We start from the raw sequence: 20,048 nt of genomic DNA on the forward strand, positions 1-20,048 counted from the left end.
TGGAGTGTAGAGACTCTACCGTTGAAAATACATAAGTGAAGGTCCAGGCATGACCGAGAGACCAGCCCTCAAAACGTGATCAATAGTCTCCTAAGATGAACAATGGATTAAAACTGAGACCAAAGATGTCTAATACAATAGTAGAAAGTCCTATTTATAATAAACTAGCTACTAGGGTTTACAGAAGTAAGTAATTGATGCATAAATCCACTTTCGGGGCCCACTTGGTGTGTGCTTGGGCTAAGCTTGAGTGTTACACGTGTAGAGGTCATTCCTGGAGTTGAACGCCAGTTTTGGTGCCAGTTTGGGCGTTGAACTCCACTTTGCAACTTGTTTCTGGCGCTGGACGCCAGAATTGGGCAGAGAGCTGGCGTTGAACGCCAGTTTGCGTCATCTAAACTCGGGCAAAGTATGGACTATTATATATTGCTGGAAAGCCCTGGATGTCTACTTTCCAATGCAATTAGAAGCGCGCCATTTTGAGTTCTGTAGCTCCAGAAAATCCAGTTTGAGTGCAAGGAGGTCAGAATCCAACAGCATCAGCAGTCCTTCTTCAACCTCTGAATCTGATTTTTGCTCAAGTCCCTCAATTTCAGCCAGAAAATACCTGAAATCACAGAAAAACACACAAACTCATAGTAAAGTCCAGAAATGTGAATTTAATATAAAAACTAATGAAAACATCCCTAAAAGTAACTAGATCCTACTAAAAACATACTAAAAATAATGTCAAAAAGCATATAAATTATCCGCTCATCAACTAGCAACTACAAAACAAAGCCATTAGCAAATTTGAACAAAAAAATTAGGAGCCATCAGCAACTAGTAAACCAGAGTAACAAACTAACAGAGCCATCAGTAAACTAACAGAGCAATCGAGCCATTGAGCAATTAGAAAACAGTCACACTAAAACAGATTAACAAACTAACAGAGGGAACGAGCCATCAGTAAAAAAGAAGAAGATCGAAGAAGAAGACAAAAAATTGAAAACAGTCACACTAAAAATGGAACAAAAATTGAAGAAGAAGACCGAAGAAGAAGACCAAAGAACAACAATTTCAGAACTTTAAAGTTCAAACCAAGAAGAAGATCGAATAATCAGTGAAGATGAAAACGAGAAGCCACTAACCTGGATTCTGTGCCGAGAAGCATGCGAAGATGAAGACGACGTGCCGCGCTACTGGGTTCCGGACATGGGGGAGAGGAAGAAGCAGCGACGCTGACGACCTGGGGATGGCGGCGGCGCTCTGGACCTGGGAACGGCGGCAGCGATGAAGGACTAGGGTTTCCCTTGGCTTGAGAGTTCTCTAGGATTAGGACGATTCACGAATGATTGGCTCACGAAGACTTGAGCCTGCTTTAGTTTTTTTTTTAAATCAACAAAACGACGTCACTTTATCCGAACTGGCCGGTTACCGGTCCGGCCCAACTGGCCGGTTCTCAGCCGATTCGATGGTTTTTCAGCGGTTTTTCTTTCAGCGGTTTTAGAGGGAGGACCGGACCGCTTGCATTGCCGGTTTCTGGTTGAGCCGGTTCGACCGGCCAATCCGGTCCGATTTTCAGAACCTTGGTTATTTCACGTTAAAAAACTTTCATTACTTCATCTTCTCTCTTATCATATACATTCACGTTTTCTGTTATCTCATACATTCATATTCATGGAACTTTTATAATTATCTCTTTCCTCCCTTATTATCTCTCACTTCAGATTACTGTACTGCAGAATAAAAAAACTTTCTTTTTTTCTTATTCATCAAAACGACAACGTTTTTTTACTAAAACTGGGTTACTTTTGTTACACTTTCTTATAGTCAAAGTTATACCTTTTAAATCTTTGAGTTCTTGTTGATGAAATTGACGTTTATTAGTTATTATACGTTTGATTGAGTTGCCATTGTTGATTTTGTTCATTGGTTGGTTATAGTTTTAAGTAATTTTGCAATTTCACTATATTTGGTCGTTATGCCCACTAAATGTTTGTAAAAATGTCAATTTTGAATATGGAGTAGATTTTCACTCCTTAACTTGGGAAATGGATACATAGGATACTAGAGTCATAATGTCTGACATTTAGTGGTGATTTTGGGTTGTTAGCTGCTCTTGTTTTCACTAACGCTAGCTTTTTACTAAGTTAATCAGTAAGTTAGCTCAGATTTGTGAATTAAGGACAATTATGCTCACTTGACTTACTCTCAATGTTAAGAGTTGACTAAGTGAGCCATAGTTGTGGTTATGACAAGGAAATGATTCCTTAATCTCCAACCGCAAGCCAAGGTTTCTATGCATTGAACCACATTTTCACTAGTTTTGATCTTGTCCTATTTAGCATTAATTGTTCTTTGATTCATTATTAGTTCATTATTTATGCTACTATTGCTTAGCTACGATTATTCACTTGCTTGCTTGATATTATTGGTTCCTATTAATTCATTGTTTGATCTATTAATTCTTTAATTCCTTTAATTTCTGCTCTATGCTTGTAAACCCCCAACTTCACAACCAAACTTGTGTACTCGTAATTGTCAACTCCATGTGAAGACAACCCGGGAAGTAAAACTCCCTGTTATTTGAATTGAATTGTGACACTCTTTACTCTAAACTTTGATTTGGGTCAATTGTTGGTTTGAAACTATACTTGCAATGCAATCTTTATTCGTAAGAAATTTCGAACCGACGTTTGGCCCTCATAAAGTTTTTGGCACCATTGCCAGGGATGCTTATACAATTGAGTGCCACATTTTTTGTTGTTGTGAATATGTGAATAGTGTGAATATTTACTTTTTGTTTGTCATTTGACACTAATTGGTAGCACGTTCCTTTGTTTTGGTAGTTTTTGGTAGTTGCTAGTTGTTAGCTTGCTTTTTGGTTACTTTCTTACTCTTGTTTGGTTTTGATAATTGCATGATTTCTATGATTCCCCAGTTGAATGACACGGTCGCTTCCAAATCCGAGCTTGGCCTCTTTTGATCTTGAGATAGAAAGGACTTTAACCCATCATAAGCAAGCTCGGCGCCCGTTATCATTTGCGTATAGTGAATCGGATTCTCTTGAAGAGCAACCCGATTCACCATCACTTTCTAACCGTGATTCTCATTCTCCATTTAATAAGGGAAACTTGTATTCTTCTGTTGGAAGTACTGAAATTTATGTGTGTGAATTAAGTGACGAGAACATGATGGCACCACCTCGGAGAGTTACTCTTAAGGAAGTGGAAGCTCCAGACATCACCTTGCAACCATTACAAGTTCGTTACCCGGATCTAGATGCAAACTTTGAACTTAAGAGTGGGTTGATCAACTTGCTTCCAAAATATCATGGGTTACGGGGTGAAGATCCTCTCAAGCACTTGAAGAACTTTCATGTTGTGTGCTCAACTGCAAGGAGACATGGCTTGGATGAGGTAGCTATGATGGTCTTGCTTTCCCTTTCTCTCTAGAGAGAAAAGCAAATGAGTGGTTCTACATCCAACCAAATGAGGTAATAACTAATTAGGAATTATTGAGAAAAGAGTTCCTTAAAAATTTCTTTTCACCTCAAAAGACGGATCGTTTGAGGAAAGAAATTTCATGCATTATGCAAAGAGATGGAGAGACACTTCATGAGTATTAGGAAAGATTTAAGAAGTTGTTGGAATCTTGATCTCACTGCCGCATAGACGATTTGCTGCTCATTAGCTACTTTTGTCAAGGTTTAGTCCCTCAAGATGAGCTTCTTATTGATGCCTCAAGTGGAGAATCTCTCATAAAGCACAAGACCGTGAAAGAAGCATGGGAAGTCATTACGAATTTGGTGGATTCAACACAACATTTGAGGGCAAAAAATACCGAACCAAAGTATTTGAGTGAAGTTTCCCCCGCCAGTGATGCTATTTTGACTAAGACACTCGGTGAGATGACCGTTTTATTGAGACAAATCTCCCAAAGTCAACAATTCCACCAATGCTACTTGCTCAACTTCAACCTACTAGGATTGAAGGACCTCCTAGACCTTGTGGTATTTGTGCTTGCAATAGCCATTACACCGATGAGTGTCCCCAAATTCAAGAGGACAACACATTGGTGGTGGCAAATCCTTATCCATAAAGGTCCAATTTTAATCAAAGCAATCAAAGGTCATACCAATATGGAGGCAACCAAGGTCAAGGGTAAAGAGACAACTAGTATGCGAAATTGTTACTCCGAGGTTGTAAAATTTGTTGTTCATTCTCTCCCTGGCAATGGCGCCAATAACTGGTGCACAATGCCATGGTCCAAATATAACTTCACAACTTCGTACAACTAACCAGCAAGTGCACTGGGTCGTCCAAGTAATAAAACCTTACGTGAGTAAGGGTCGACCCACGAAAATTGTCGGCTTGAAGCAAGCTATGTAACCTTGTAAATCTCAGTCAGTCGGATATCAAATGGTTATGGAGTTTTCGAATAATAATAATCAATAAACAGAAAATAAAGATACTTATGTATTTCATTGGTGAGAATTTCAGATAAGCGTATAGAGATGCTTTCGTTCCTCTGAACATCTGCTTTCCTGCTGTCTTCTTCCAATCCTTCCTACTCCTTTCCGTGGCAAGCTTTCTGTAAGGACATCACCGTTGTCAATGGCTACATCCCATCCTCTCTGTGAAAAAGGTCCAAATGCTCTGTCACGGCACAGCTAATCATCTGGAGGTTCTCGATCATACTGGAATAGGATTCACCCTCCTTTTGCGTCTGTCACTACGCCCAGCACTCGCGATTTTGAAGTTCGTCACAGCCATCCCTTCCCAGATCCTACTCGGAATACCACAGACAAGGTTTAGACTTTCCGTATCTCAGGAATGGCCATCCATGGGTTCTAACTTATACCACGAAGACACTAATAACTCGGACTCGGTCTCCTGTATTAGATATCCAAGAGATATCCATTCAATCTAAGGTAGAACGGAAGTGGTTGTCAGGAACGCGTTCATGGGGGAATGATGATGACTGTCACGATCATTACATTCACAGTGAAGTGCGAATGAATATCTTAGAAGTGGAATAAGTTGAATTGAATAGAAAAACAGTAGTACTATGCATTAATCTTTGAGGAACAGCAGAGCTCCACACCTTAATCTATGGAGTGCAGAAACTCTACCATTGAAAAATACATAAGTGAAAGGTTCAGGCATGGCGGAATGGCCAGCCCCCATGATCTAAGAACAAAACATCCCAAGATGTCTAATACAATAGTAAAAAGTCCTATTTATATTAAACTAGCTACTAGGGTTTACAGAAGTAAGTAATTGATGCAGAAATCTACTTCCGGGGCCCACTTGGTGTGTGCTTGGGCTGAGCTTGAAGTTTACATATGGAGAGGTCATTCTTGGAGTTGAACACCAGTTTGTAACGTGTTTCTGGCGTTCAACTCTAGTTCGTGACGTGTTTCTGGCGTTTAACTCTAGACTGCAGTGTAAAACTGGCGTTCAATGCCCTTTTGCATCGTCTAAACTCGGCCAAAGTATGGACTATTATATATTTCTAGAAAGCCCTGGATGTCTACTTTCCAACGTAATTAGAAGCGCGCCATTTTGAGTTCTTTAGCTCCAGAAAATCTACTTTGAGTGCAGGGAGGTCAGAATCCAACAGCATCAGCAGTCTTTCTTTAACCTCTGAATCTGATTTTTGCTCAAGTCCCTCAAGTTCAGCCAGAAAATACCTGAAATCACAGAAAAACACACAAACTCATAGTAAATTCCAGAAATGTGAATTTAACATAAAACTAATAAAAACATCCCTAAAAGTAACTAGATCCTACTAAAAACATACTAAAAACAATGCCAAAAGCGTATAAATTATTCGCTCATCAACAACTCCAATCAAAGATGGCAACAACCTTCTCAAAATCACCCTTTCCAACCTCAACAAGCTTATCTACCAATCATCCCAAAGCCAACAAGCCTTCCATCAACCAACTCAACCCCACCATCAATCATACCAACCACAAAGCCCACCTACTCACAATCCAATCAACAATCACACCCCCAACCAACATATCAATCCCCACCTCAATCAAGATATCAACCACCACACACTAGACCCTTTTCCACCAAAATAGCTAACCCTTTTCTTCAAACTAACCCCATATGAATGATGAAATTCAAACCTTCATCCAAGAGCAATAGGAGTTCCAAAAGAAATAAGAAACCTACGTGGAAACCAAAGCCTTGTCCCGTTTGACTCTACCTCATTCCAACAATCACAACACCTTCCAATCATATACCTTTAGTGGCCTAACCTCTCCACCTCAACCAAACCCCAAGAAAGAATTAATACAATCACCTTAAGAAGTGGTACAAGGATGGAGGAGGTTGGTCCTAAGCTTATACTTGTGAGGGAGGAGGTACAAAATGAAGAAGTTGAGGAGGAGATGGAGTTGGGTGAAAATGAGAAGGAAGATATTGTAAGAGAAGATGAGGATTTATTGAAGTCCAAAGAACCAAAGAGGAAAAATCCCCTTGAGGAGCCCACACCAATACCTTTTCCATCGGTGGCCAAGAAAGCTAAGAAGCATGAGGAACTTGATCCTAATGTGGTGCAAATTTTCAAGAATGTGGAGGTCATTGTTCCCCTTTTTCAAGCCATCCAACAAGTTCCGAAATACGCCAAATTCTTAAAGGATGTTTGTACTCACAAGGAGAAAATTGGTGAGTTAGGGAAGAGTCCGGTGAGCAATTCTATCTCTTCTCTCATTCAGGAAAAGTATAGTAATCCTGGTCCTTGTTTGGTAACTTGTGTGATTGGTGGAATGAAATTCATGGATTGTATGTGTGACTTGGGAGCGTGTGTGAGTATCATGCCGCTTTCCATCTATAAGAAGTTGAACTTGGTACCATTAAAGCGGTCCGGAGCTAGATTTGTGTTGGCGGATAAGAGCAAAGTATCGGTTGTGGGTATTGCAGAAAATGTGTTGGTGAACATTCAAGAATTGTTATTTCCGATGGACTTCCATATCTTGGAAACACCTCCAATTGACTCGGATAAGCCATCTTCCATCCTACTTGGAAGACTATTCTTGAAGACATCCTGGTTTAAGTTACATGCATTTTCGGGAGCTTATGCGTTTGAAGCCGAAGGAAAAGCGGTAAAGTTCATGTTGGATGGAACCATGAAATAACTACGTGAGGTGTATTCTATCTTTGGTTGTCATCTTATTGAAGAAGAGGTGATTGAGTCTCATTCTGGAAAAGATGAGGAAGTGATTGTCAACAAGAGTTTGAACATGGAAGGATTGAGCAAAGAAGATGGAGAAGCTCAACCATTGCCTACCAATCAAGAAGACAAGGAGCCTATCTCCCTATTAAAGGATGAACAAGCTAAGCATACCAAGGAGTTAGAGATTCCTCCTTGGGGATGCCCCAAGAGTGGATAATTGAAATCATGCCTGTCCAACTTAAGAACGTTAAACCAAAGTGTTAGGTGGGAGACACCCCACCATGGTAACATCTTTCTAACTTCACTTTGTTTATAGTTTTGGTTCATTAAATTTTACTTTTCTTAGCAAGCTTAGGTTTAGTTTGATTTTAAGCTTAGTTTGATTAAATTCTAGTTTTGATCATGTGTTTTTAAGGTATACTACATGTTTTGGGGTTGAAAACCTTTATTGGATATCATGTTTGGTGCCTCAGAGCCTTTAAAATTTTGTGAAAACAGAGTTTTGTGCGCACAATACCCCAATTCCTGTGATCTTTGCGTACGCGCACATGGTTGTGTACGCGATCTTGTTTTCAGCCTTCCTGCCACGTGTGCACGTACACGTCTATGTGTACACACACATGACCCTTTTCCCATTAAAAAAAATACCTCAGTGTGCGTACGCACCCAACTGTGCGTACGCAACACCGTTTTAAGCCTCCCTGCCGGGTGCGTGGGCACACGCTTGTGCATGTGCACACCCTGCATTTTTCCCTAGCGTGCGTACGCACGGACCTGTGTGCGTACGCACAGGCATCAAATTATGTGTTAATTCGAAAAGAAAACCCTACCGCACTATATTCCCTCATTACCTTTCTTCTTTCTTCTTAACCCCTACTCACCCAGCACCACCATTCACCATCCCCCTTCCGCCATCTCTGTCCGATGACCCCACTGCCGCCGACAACCACCATTGCACTCTCTCTCTCTCTTTCTCTCTCTCTCTCTCTCTCTCTCTCTCTCTCCTTTCCTTTCTTCTTCTTCTCTCTCTTCCTCCATTTCTGCTCTCCTACGAGCTCTGTTCCCTGCCTTAGCAACCGAAGTTGCGTGGCTCCTTTCCAATGCCGACTCCGCCATGACTCTGGCAGTGGCAACCTCCTAGTGCCACTGTAACATCTTTCCCCTTCGTTTTCTCTCATTTACTCAGGTTCTTTTTCTTTTTTTTTTTGTTTCTTCTGTTTATTTTATGTTGTATTTTAGTGCTGATTTTAGTAAGTATATAGGTAGATAGATTGATTGTTTGTTATATGAGTTGCAAGTGTTTGTTTGTTGATTTTTGGGTTGAGTGGTGCTTGAATTTGGCTCAAATTTTGTTGAATTTCCACATTGCATGCCAAGTGTTTGTTATATTGTCTGAGTGAAACTTATGTTTGATTCATATGTTGTGGTCACCATATGTCTTGAAGTTTATTCCTATTTGGAAATTTTTTTTTGTGAATTTTGCAATTTTGAAGTGATAGTAATAATGTTTGAAAGTGAGTTTGGCAATGCATTTATTCATTGGTTTGACTTGCAAACACCCAAATCGTTGAACATTCATACTTTGTTGCATAATGGGTAAATTTTTAATAAGTGCATTGAACTTAATGAATTGAATTGACTTATTTGTTCATCATGATTTTCAAATCTTTTCAATCACATAACAAATTGCTTGTGCTTGATGTTTTAAAGTTGTTGAATCAACTTGACATGGTCTTAGCCAAGTTGATTATGTCAAGTGCTTTGCTCATGTGATTATGTCATTGTTTGGGATGAATAAATGGTCTCTTCCTTGGTTAAATTGGTTATTGTTTGTTGTGCTATCTTATATAATCTTGCGCATTTAATTGCACAACTTTAATATCCATTTTTCTCAACGAATTCAATTCCCTTTTTCTTGGATTTGCTTAAGCTTGCTTATGCTTCACTCTTTACTTATCATGTGACTTGCAAATTAAGCCACTTAATTGAGAAACTTGGGCTTTAATTTCTGATTGTGCAGTTGAAGTTTTAACTAGCCAATGTATGTGTTCTAAGCACGTGCACATTTAGAATACACACATTGTCTTTTCTTGAATCATGCCCTTATACAATTTTCCTCAATTAAGTGTTTGTTACTTGATTCCATTGTGTTTACTTCCTCATTTGTTTTCTTATGCCACTTATCTTGTGATCTTGAATTCTATTCTTTTGTTCCTTTTTAGGATGCGCTACAAAGGCAAAGGGCCGGCTACATCATCCTCGACCCCTCGAGACATTCTTCCTTGTCTTTCTGATAGTCGGAGCGATAAGCCGGATACTTTCATAGATGAAAAGGCCGACATCCAATATGGAAAGCTCGAGCAAAGAGCCATACATTGGGAGTGAAAGCTCAATGTACTGGAAAACTATGCAGCTGCTATCCATGACCGAATTGCCTCCTTTCATTAGGAATTTCTTAACCAGGATCTGATGCATGAGCATCTTTACCCTATTTCCCCTATTTTCTAGTAATTTTTAGTTAGAATTTAATAAGTTTTATTATATTTAAATGTTAAAATCCTCCTTGGATGCTACTTTGAGTTATTTTGGTATTTTAATTATTTCAGGTAAAATTCGAGCGAATTTGGCATAGTTTTATACAAAAACAAAGGAAAAAAAGTAGATGTTGTCAATCCTGATCTCCCTGCCTTCTAATGAGCATAACTTGAGCTACAGAGATCCAATCGATGCGGCTCCAACGGCGTTGGAAAGTCAACTTTCAGGGCTTTCCAATGATAGATAATAGTCTATACTTTTTATTAGGAATCAATGCCAATTTTGGCGTTAAACATCGAGCCTGGTGTTTAGCGCCCAGGAAGACAAAACTCACTACCCATTTTCGGCGTTGGACGCCAGCTAAACGCCCACTAAATGCCAGAATATGGATCCACTTTCACCAAAGGAGCATCTTTAGTTGGATTTGGCTTCTAATTGCTATATTTTATTTTTTTATTTTTTTAATTACAAACAAAATCTTTTAGATTTAGAATTCAATATTTTATTTTAGTTTCAAATCAAATTAGGTTAGTATAAATGGGAAAAGATTCACCCTTTGGAAAAGGGGGACTTCCGCACTTTTCAGAATCTTAGTTTTTCTCTATAAGTCATGAGCCACTAGACCTCCTTGGTTAAGGTTAGGAGCTCTGTTTATCTTCTATGGATTAACATTATTGCTTTTCTATTATAATTAATATATTGATTCATTTTCAAGGATTACTTTCGTACTTTATTCTATGAATTTGGGTGGAACGAAACTATGACCCTTTTTCTATATGTGTTCTTGTGATTCTTGAAAGAGTTATCTCACTTGAACAACAGCTTGAAAGTAAATTCCTCCTAAATTGCTAATTACATGAACTAATTAGGATATGTGACATATAATCCTATTAGCTTTGGGTAATTAGGGTTTTTGTGGCCATAAACTAGTTTTAAACTTAACCCTCTAATCAGAATTAAGTGACAAAAAAGGTGACAGTTGATGAAGGTTAGAGGAGACTAAATCACTAAGACATTAGGGTTTAGTCAATTAGTTTGTGATGCGGGCAGAAATTGGTGAATTAAAAATTATTAGAATATATGCGTTGCAAGTATAGTTCTTAACTCGCCAGAAATCCACCGCTCAATTTAGAAAGGTGTCACAGAAAATTGAAATTTAAAATACTGGGAGTATGAATCTCAGGTCGTCTCCCAACGAGTTGCAGAAAAAGGTGCTATTTTATTAATCAGATATTTTCGAAAAGGTTTGAGTTGAGTAAACAGGAAATTAAATTGATGAAATTGAATAATGTAAATAAAAGCCTTGACTGGGAGTTGATTACATGGAAGCCCTATTCTTGATGGAACACTCTTAAGATTAATTGACAATTGAGAGTTATTTCGTTTAGTTATCCTTTACTAAGTAAGGGAAGGTAAAACAAGTTGGAATACTGTTCTATCCACAAGTCCCAATCCACTCTTGGGAGGATTGGTGTCAGGAATTAGAAAGCAAACCAACAATAACCCAATTACAATCTTTCTCTTGAATCTTCCAACTCAAGGGTTCCTTTCAATCAACTCCCCATCAAGTTAGGGAACTACTCACTCATTATAAAGGTAAAATTTATAGCATATAAAAAAGAATTAAAGAAAGACATTATAAATAAAAATAAAAAATAGTTAATTAAAAATAAAAGTGATCCTTGTATTAAATAATCCTAAAAATATTCCGATGGTAAAATTAAACAAAGCAAAGAACATGGAAGAGTAAGCCAAGTAAAGAAAACGAACTAGAATGACGAAGTCTTGATGAGGTAATAACTCTTCTCAATAACCCAATGGAAAAAGCTAGAGAAACTAAAATCCTAAGAACTATCAATGTCTCCAGAGAAAAAAAACCTAGGGGAGGAGTAAAACTAGATCTAAAATCTAAAAACTATGTAGAATGAATGTTGTCTTTGGTTTCTGCATGTTCTCTAGCTCTAGTCTGCTGTTCTGGGCCGAGAACTGGGTCAAAATAGGGTCCAAAATCGCCCCCCAGGGAATCCTGCAGATTATGCAGATCGCGCATGTCACGCGATCGCGTCATCCATGCAGACGCGTCATTCGCGCTTTTCCTTGCCACGCGTTCGCGTCGTCCACGCCTCCGCGTCACTCGTGCTTTTCCAGTCCGTGCGGTCGCGTGAGCCATGCGGCCGCGTCACTGCGATTTCTCCTCTTTCGCGCGGTCGCATGAGCCATGCAGCCGCGTCACTTCTCACTGGTTATCTCCTCAATTTCTTGTGTTCCTTCCATTTTTGCTAGCTTCCTTTCCAATCTCCAACTCATTCATGCTCTATAAAGCCTGAAACGCTTAACGCACAGATCACGGCATCGAATGGAATAAAGGAGAATTAAAATGCATAATTAAGAGTCTCTAGGAAGCAGTTTTCAATCATGTAATAATTTCAGGAAGGAAATATAAATGCATGCTAAATTAATGAATAAGTGGGTAAGGATCATGATAAAACCACACAATTAAACACAATATAAACCATAAAATAGTGGTTTATCAACCTCCCCACACTTAAACATTAGCGTGTCCTCATGATTAATTGAAGGAGATAAAGTAAATAAGTATGAACATGCAGAAACTCATGCAATGCAATGCAATCCTATATATATGAATGCAACTATATGATTCCTGTCCACTTGATCAAAAGTAAATAAGCTCTTCAAAACAATTATAAATCAAATTTCACTAATTCTATCATTATACAGTAAGACAGATAAAAGTGCAAGAAGATAGCTCATGAAAGCAGGGAACATGGAAATTCAAGCATTGAACCCTCACTGATGATGTATGTACGCTATAATCTCTCTAGTGTATAGGGTAATCACTCTATCCTTCTCTAATAATGCTCTCTAACTTTTGTTCTTCTCCTAACCAATCAACAACAGTTAATATACCAATGCAAACATCATGAGGTCTTTTCAAGGTTGTAATGGGGCCAAGGTAGGTAGGGATACATGTATGGTCAAGTGAGCTTATAAATTGAATCTTTAATTAACCCAAGCTTCAACCCAACCTATATAACTTGCATAACCTTAGAATTCATACCTAGCTACCAAGAGTTCCCCTTTTATATTCCATACTCATGTATCAACTTTTTATTTTAATTTTTATCATATGTGCATTGATCTTTGAATTCTCAATTCAGCATTGGGGTAATTTTGTCCCCTTATTCATTTATTTATTAATTTTTTTTAAATAGAAGTAAAAATAAACATAGCTTATCAATGCACATAGATTTTTAATTCTTATAGTTTCACATGAGTAGGTACCCAAATTCCCATTAAATTATCATGACACATTCCCTTAATAACTTTTGTTCCCACAATTTCCCATACTTAACTAGCACACACAATTCTATCTTAAGCTAACCAAAGATTTAATTTGGGATATACAATTGTTTTTCCGCTTAAGGCTAGTAATGTGGTGAAATATAGAACAAATGGGATTTAAAGGCTCAAAGTGGTTAACAAAGGTAATTGAAAAGGGTAGGCTTAATTTGGATGAGTGAGTTTAAACAAATAATGGCCTCAATCATGTGCAAGCATATAAATATAATAAATATTGGACATATAAGATAAAACAAAATATAGATTACAATCATAGAGAAGTAAACACACAAGAATAAAATAATTATGGTTAAATAATGTAACCATGCATAAAGGCTCAAATCTTCACAGGTTGTGTGTTCTTTATCTCAAACATCATGTTCCAAATACAACTTCAAGAAAATTTATCATAAATTTTTTTTTAAAAATTAGTGAAATTTTGTTCCAAAGATAGAGTCTTAGAAGAAACTTATTGTCTTTTCAATCAAGTAGAGCATGCATGCAACTAACTTATTACTATGCAATTTATCCTATTCTATAAAAGAAAGAAAAACTAACTAAAATATCCTAATTTATTGGTGCTAGGGAAGAGAAATTACCTCTGGAAGTCAGGTACTGACCGACCTCCCCACACTTAAGGCTTTGCACCGTCCTCGGTGCCATCTGTCAGGAACAGGGGTGGGCTAGTTGCAGTATCTCCACAGTTGGGACCATCATGGCTCCCTGTGCTGGTAAAAGAAGTGGAGTCCGGGGTGTCTGAGTCCTTGAAGTGTCCCTTGAGTAGCTCCTTGAGGTGTTTGAATCGGCGCTCGTTACGGCACTCTCTTAACTTCACTTTCTGTTCTTGCCGATCCAATCTTTTGATTATCTGCTGGAGCAGTTCATCTGTGGTAGGTGCTTGTGGTGTTGAAGAAGGGATATCTTCAACCGGAGTAGTGGGAAGGCTTGTAGTGGCTGCTGGAAGTCTGAGGTACTTCCCATTGGGGACATACTAATCATCCCGTGGAAGCATGGCTTTGGTGTCTCCAGCTCTGTAGGAAACTCCGGCTGCTAAGACAAGATCTGAGACCAAGGCGGGAAAAGGTAAGTTGCCCGCAATTTGTATGTGTCCCATGGCATTCCGGATATGTCTTGGTAGATTCAGAGGCTGGTCCGTAAGGATGCACCATAGTAGAACGGCCATGTCTGCAGTGAAGGAGGACTCGTAAGTGCTCGGAAAGACGTAATGGGACATGATCTGTGCCCATACGCGAGCCTCCAAGGTAAGTGCTGAAGCTGATATTCCCTTAGGGCGGGTACGATGGTATTCGTAGAACCAACGGCTGCCAGGTAGTGCGATAACTCTGAGAACAGATTCCCAGTCAAATTGGTACATCTGGCGCTTGAGTGCGGCTTCTTGAAAGGCGTCCAATCCTTCTAGACTAGGGGGAAGACTCAAAGCTTGTTGAATAGCCTCTTCTGTAATGGGGACTTGCTTTTGACGGACAAAGACAGACTGCAGGGTGGGCAGGTAGAAGTTAGAGTAGAACTCGACTACCCAAGAAAGATTGACCTGCTTCTGTTGTCTCTGTAGGAAATCCCATTGTCTTCGTTCAATTTGCGGCTCAACAAAAGTAGCAATATTAGGCGGGAGGATAAGAAGGTGTTCGTTGTGGTAACTCCTTCCAGCTAGAATAGGGAACATCTGCTCACAGTAGCGATTTGGAAATCACGCAGTGTCCTTTGCTTGAAAGGCTTTCTCCTTTTCATCAACCTTTATGATCCTCTTAACTCTTTTTGTTGAGGGCTTGACTGCAGTTGAAGAAGGCTCTGCCACTAGTGCTCTTTTAGTTCCTCTTCTTGCTGGGGGTTTGGGAGTAGCTTTCTCTTTTCCTTTCTTGGTGGCCATCCTGAAAAAGGGAAGAGAAAGTAAATTAAATTCAAAGAGATATATAGCAAGGAAAAGAACGGAAAAGGTGGTGATGGATGCACATTAGGAGGTAACTGACATTAACACACGCTCATGAGTACATGTGAAAAGTCATCAAAGGAGAATAGCCAGTGCATATAATGACAAGTGAATGCAAGGTGTTTATTGGCATGCCGAAAAAGGGCATGAGTAGCATAGACCAAGCATTACTTTGTAACAAACCATCACATTTGTATTGACAATTAAATTCAATTAATTTAATAGTAAAGAGAATTTGTGAAAAGCAAGCATTGAATATTAGAATAACATAGAGAAGTGCATAATGCCATATGGGCTTTTTCACAAACACATAGCATGCATGGTAAATAAGGTATAGAAAGTATTAAAGTGAACATGCAAGCAACCCTTTAAAGAAAATAATATATAATTGCCAAACAATTTGCAACAATTCACAAGCATATAATGAAGAATAATGACTCAATTAAAATTCTAACACCATGTAAAAAGGAAAGAAGAAGAAAGAAAATATGAATAATGAAAAGAAAAAGAAAAGAAAAGAAAATAACATATAAAATAAGAAGAATGAGAGAAAAGAAAAGGATGAAGAAGAAAATAAAACCTTGTTAATGGAAGTGAGGGAGAGAGAGTGAAAGGTGAGATAGAAGGAAGAAGGGAGGAGGAAGAAATAAGGAGGGAAAAGAAAAATTAGGATTTGGAGAAGAAAAAGATATGATAATTGGCAAAATTAGGTTGAGCTGTGCGGCGCAAGCAACGCGATCGCATGTGGCACGCGGTCGCGCGACTTGCGCTTAAGGTGAGGGACGCGGTCGCGTCGGTCACGCGGTCGCGTGACCCAGTTTTGTGCCAGTGGCACGAGGGTTGCCTCGCACTCGCACAACTCTCTGTTCAAAATCATTAAATGCCAAATTTTAGGTGACGCGATCGCATGGGGCATGCGATCGCGTGAGTGGGCAGTTTATGGGGTACGACGCGGCCGCATGGGGCACGCAGTCGCGTGAGGGGGACTGCGCATCCAGCGCCAGTTCAGCACCACTCTAGCATAACTTTCAGCTGTGCACCCTTTCTACGTCGAAAATCAGGGCACGCGGTCGCGTGGGGCACGCGGTCGCGTGGGAGGCCATTATTCCCATATGACGCGGTCGCGTCAGCGACGTGGTCGCGTGGGGTGAATTGGGCCATTGGCACGCCTCCAGCCCTGCTCCTGCGTATCTCTCTATTTGTTTTTATTTTTCTCCCCTGTCCTTGCGACGCAGACGCGTCGCTGATGCAGTCGCGTCGCATGGCATTATTTTTTTATTTTTTTTAAATATGTAAATGCAGATGCACGAAATATACTAATAAAGAGAAGAGTTATTGGATAAGAAAACTAAAAATAGAGAAAAGAACGATCATACCATGGTGGGTTGTCTCCCACCTAGCACTTTGCTTTAACATCCGTAAGTTGGATGCTCCACTAGCTCAGTCTTTGGCTATGTGGGGATATTCCAAGAGGAAGATCTCGAGTTCCTTGTCTTTCTTCCACTTTTCACCATGGTACAGCTTTAAACGATGTCCATTAACTTTGATAAGCTCCGAGCTCGAAGGATGGCTAAGGTGATAAACTCCGTACGGTTCGGCCTTCTCTACTCTGTATGGACCTTCCCATCTTGATCTCAACTTGCCTGGCATGAGCCTCAGTCGAGATTTGTAAAGGAGGACCGAGTCCCCAGGTTGGAACTCTTTCCTCTTGATGTTCTGGTCATGTACAGCCTTCATCTTCTCCTTGTGTAGTTTTGAGTTCTTATAAGCTTCTAGGCGAAGGCTCTCCAGTTCTTGCAGTTGCAACTTCCTTTCAGCTCCGGCTTTCTCAATTCCCATATTGCACTCCTTGACTGCCCAAAAGGCTTTGTGCTCTATTTTAACTGGGAGATGGCAAGCTTTTCCATAAACTAAGCGAAAAGGACTCATCCCAATGGGTGTTTTGTATGCTGTTCTGTATGCCCAGAGTGCATCTTGTAGCCTGGTGCTCCAGTCTCTTCTATGAGGCTTTACTATCTTCTGCAAGATACGCTTTATCTCTCTATTTGATACCTCGGCTTGCCCATTGGTCTGAGGATGGTATGCTGTCGCAACTTTATGAATTATCCCATGCTTCTTCATTAGTCTTGTTAGTCTCCTGTTACAAAAATGGGTGCCTTGATCGCTCACGATTGCTCGTGGGGATCCAAAGCGACAGATAATATGGTTTCTCACAAAGGAAACAACAGTGTTAGCATCATCAGTGCGGGTAGGAATTGCTTTCACCCATTTGGAAACGTAATCCACAGCTAACAATATATAAAAATAACCATTAGAATTCGGAAATGGACCCATGAAGTCAATGCCCCAAACATCAAAAATTTCACAAAAAAGCATATATTGTTGAGGCATCTCATCCCTCCTGGATATATTACCAAATTTTTAGCATGGGAGACAAGATTTACAATACTCAGCAGCATCTCTAAAAAGGGTAGGCCACTGGTGCACGAAATTGTGATGTCCAGGCTCAGACTATTCCTGGCACGTGAGCAACTTGGTACGCGTAATCGTGATTACACATTCATAATTTGTCACAACTTCGATACAACTGACCAGCAAGTGCACTGGGTCGTCCAAGTAATACCTTACGTGAGTAAGGGTCGAATCCCACGGAGATTGTTGGTATGAAGCAAGCTATGGTCACCTTGTAAATCTCAGTCAGGCGGATATAAAGTGATAATGGAGTTTTCGAATAATAAATAATAGAATAGGGATAGAGGTACTTATGTAAATCATGGGTAGGAATTTCAGATAAGCTAATGGAGATGCTTTTTGTTCCTCTGAACCACTGCTTTCCTGCTGTCTTCATCCAATCAGTCTTACTCCTTTCCATGGCTGGCTTTATGTGATACATCACCACTGTCAATGGCTACTTTCGGTCATCTCTCGGGAAAATGATCCAATGCCCTGTCACGGCACGGCTAATCGTCTGGAGGCATCACACTTGTCAATGGCTTCATCTTATCCTCTCAGTGAATAATATGCTCACGCACCCTGTCACGGCACGGCTATTCATCTGTTAGTTTTCGATCATGCTAGAATAGGATTTACTATCCTTTTGCGTCTGTCACTAACGCCCTGCAATCGTGAGTTTGGAGCTCGTCACAGTCATTCAATCATTGAATCCTACTCAGAATACCACAGACAAGGTTTAGACCTTCCGGATTCTCTTGAATGCCGCCATCATTCTAGCTTACGCCACGAAGATTCTGGTTAGGAGATCTAAGAGATATTCATTCTAGCTTATTTCATGTAGAACAGAAGTGTTTGTCAGGCACGCGTTCATAAAGGAGAAGGATGATGAGCGTCACACATAATCATCACCTTCATCACGTTCTTGGGTGCGAATGGATATCTTAGAAGTGAAATAAGATGAATTGAATAGAAAACAGAAGTACTTTGCATTAATCTTTGAGGAACAGCAGAGCTCCACACCTTAATCTATGGAGTGTAGAAACTCTACCGTATGAAAATACATAAGTGAAGGTCCAGGCATGGCCGAGATGGCCAGCCCCCTAAAACGTGATCAATAGTCTCCTAAGATGAACAATGGATTAAAACTGAGACCAAAGATACCTAATACAATAGTAAGAGGTCCTATTTATAATAAACTAGCTACTAGGGTTTACATGAGTAAGTAATTGATGCATAAATCCACTTCCGGGGCCCACTTGGTGTGTGCTTGGGCTGGGCTTGAGTGTTGCACGTGTAGAGGTCCTTCTTGGAGTTGAACGTCAGTTTTTGTGCCAGTTTGGGCGTTCAACTCTGGTTTTGGCTCATTTTCTGGCGCTGGACGCCAGATTTGGGTAGAGAGCTGGCGTTGAACGCCAGTTTACGTCATCTATTCTTGGCCAAAGTATGGACTATTATATATTTCTGGAAAGCCTTGGATGTCTACTTTCCAATGCAATTGGAAGCGTGCCATTTCGAGTTCTGTAGCTCTAGAAAATCTATTTTGAGTGCAGGGAGGTCAGAATCCAACAGCATCAGCAGTCCTTCTTCAACCTCTGAATCTGATTTCTGCTCAAGTCCCTCAATTTCAGCCAAAAAATACCTGAAATCACAGAAAAACACACAAACTCATAGTAAAGTCCAGAAATGTGAATTTAACATAAAAACTAATGAAAACATCCCTAAAAGTAACTAGATTCTACTAAAAACATCCTAAAAACAATGTCAAAAAGCGTATAAATTATCCGCTCATCACAACACCAAACTTAAATTGTTTCTTGTCCCCAAGCAACTGAAAATCAAATAGGATAAAAAGAAGAGAATATACTATAAATTCCAAACTATCAATGAAACATAGCTCCAATCAAATGAGCGGGACTTATAGCTTTTTGCCTCTTGAATAGTTTTGGCATCTCACTTTATCCATTGAGGTTCAGAATGATTGGCATCTATAGGAACTCAGAGTTCAGATAGTGTTATTGATTCTCCTAGTTCAGTATGATGATTCTTGAACATAGCTTCTTTATGAGTCTTGGCCGTGGCCCTAAGCACTTTGTTTTCCAGTATTACCACCAGATACATAAATGCCACAGACACATAATTGGGTAAACCTTTTCAGATTGTGACCCAGCTTTGCTAAAGTCCCCAATTAGAGGTGTCCAGGGTTCTTAAGCACACTCTTTTTTTTGCTTTGGACCTTGACTTTAACCGTTCAGTCTCAAGTTTTCACTTGACACCTACACGCCACAAGCACATGGTTAGGGACAGCTTGGTTTAGCCGCTTAGGCCAGGATTTTATTCCTTTAGGCCCTCCTATCCACTGATGCTCAAAGCCTTGGGATCCTTTTTATTTGCCCTTGCCTTTTGGTTTTAAGGGTTATTGGCTTTTTGCTCTTGCCTCTTGGTTTTAAGAGCTTTTGGATTTTTCTGCTTGCTTTTTCTTTCTAATTTTTTTTTATTTTTTTTTTTGCCTATTTTTTTTCTTTTTTTTTTTTCTGCAAGCTTTGTTCTTTGCTGCTTTTTCTTGCTTCAAGAATCATTT

Source organism: Arachis hypogaea, chromosome 11, assembly GCF_003086295.3.
Source record: "Arachis hypogaea cultivar Tifrunner chromosome 11, arahy.Tifrunner.gnm2.J5K5, whole genome shotgun sequence".
In the NCBI taxonomy this organism is placed as follows: Eukaryota; Viridiplantae; Streptophyta; class Magnoliopsida; order Fabales; family Fabaceae; genus Arachis; species Arachis hypogaea.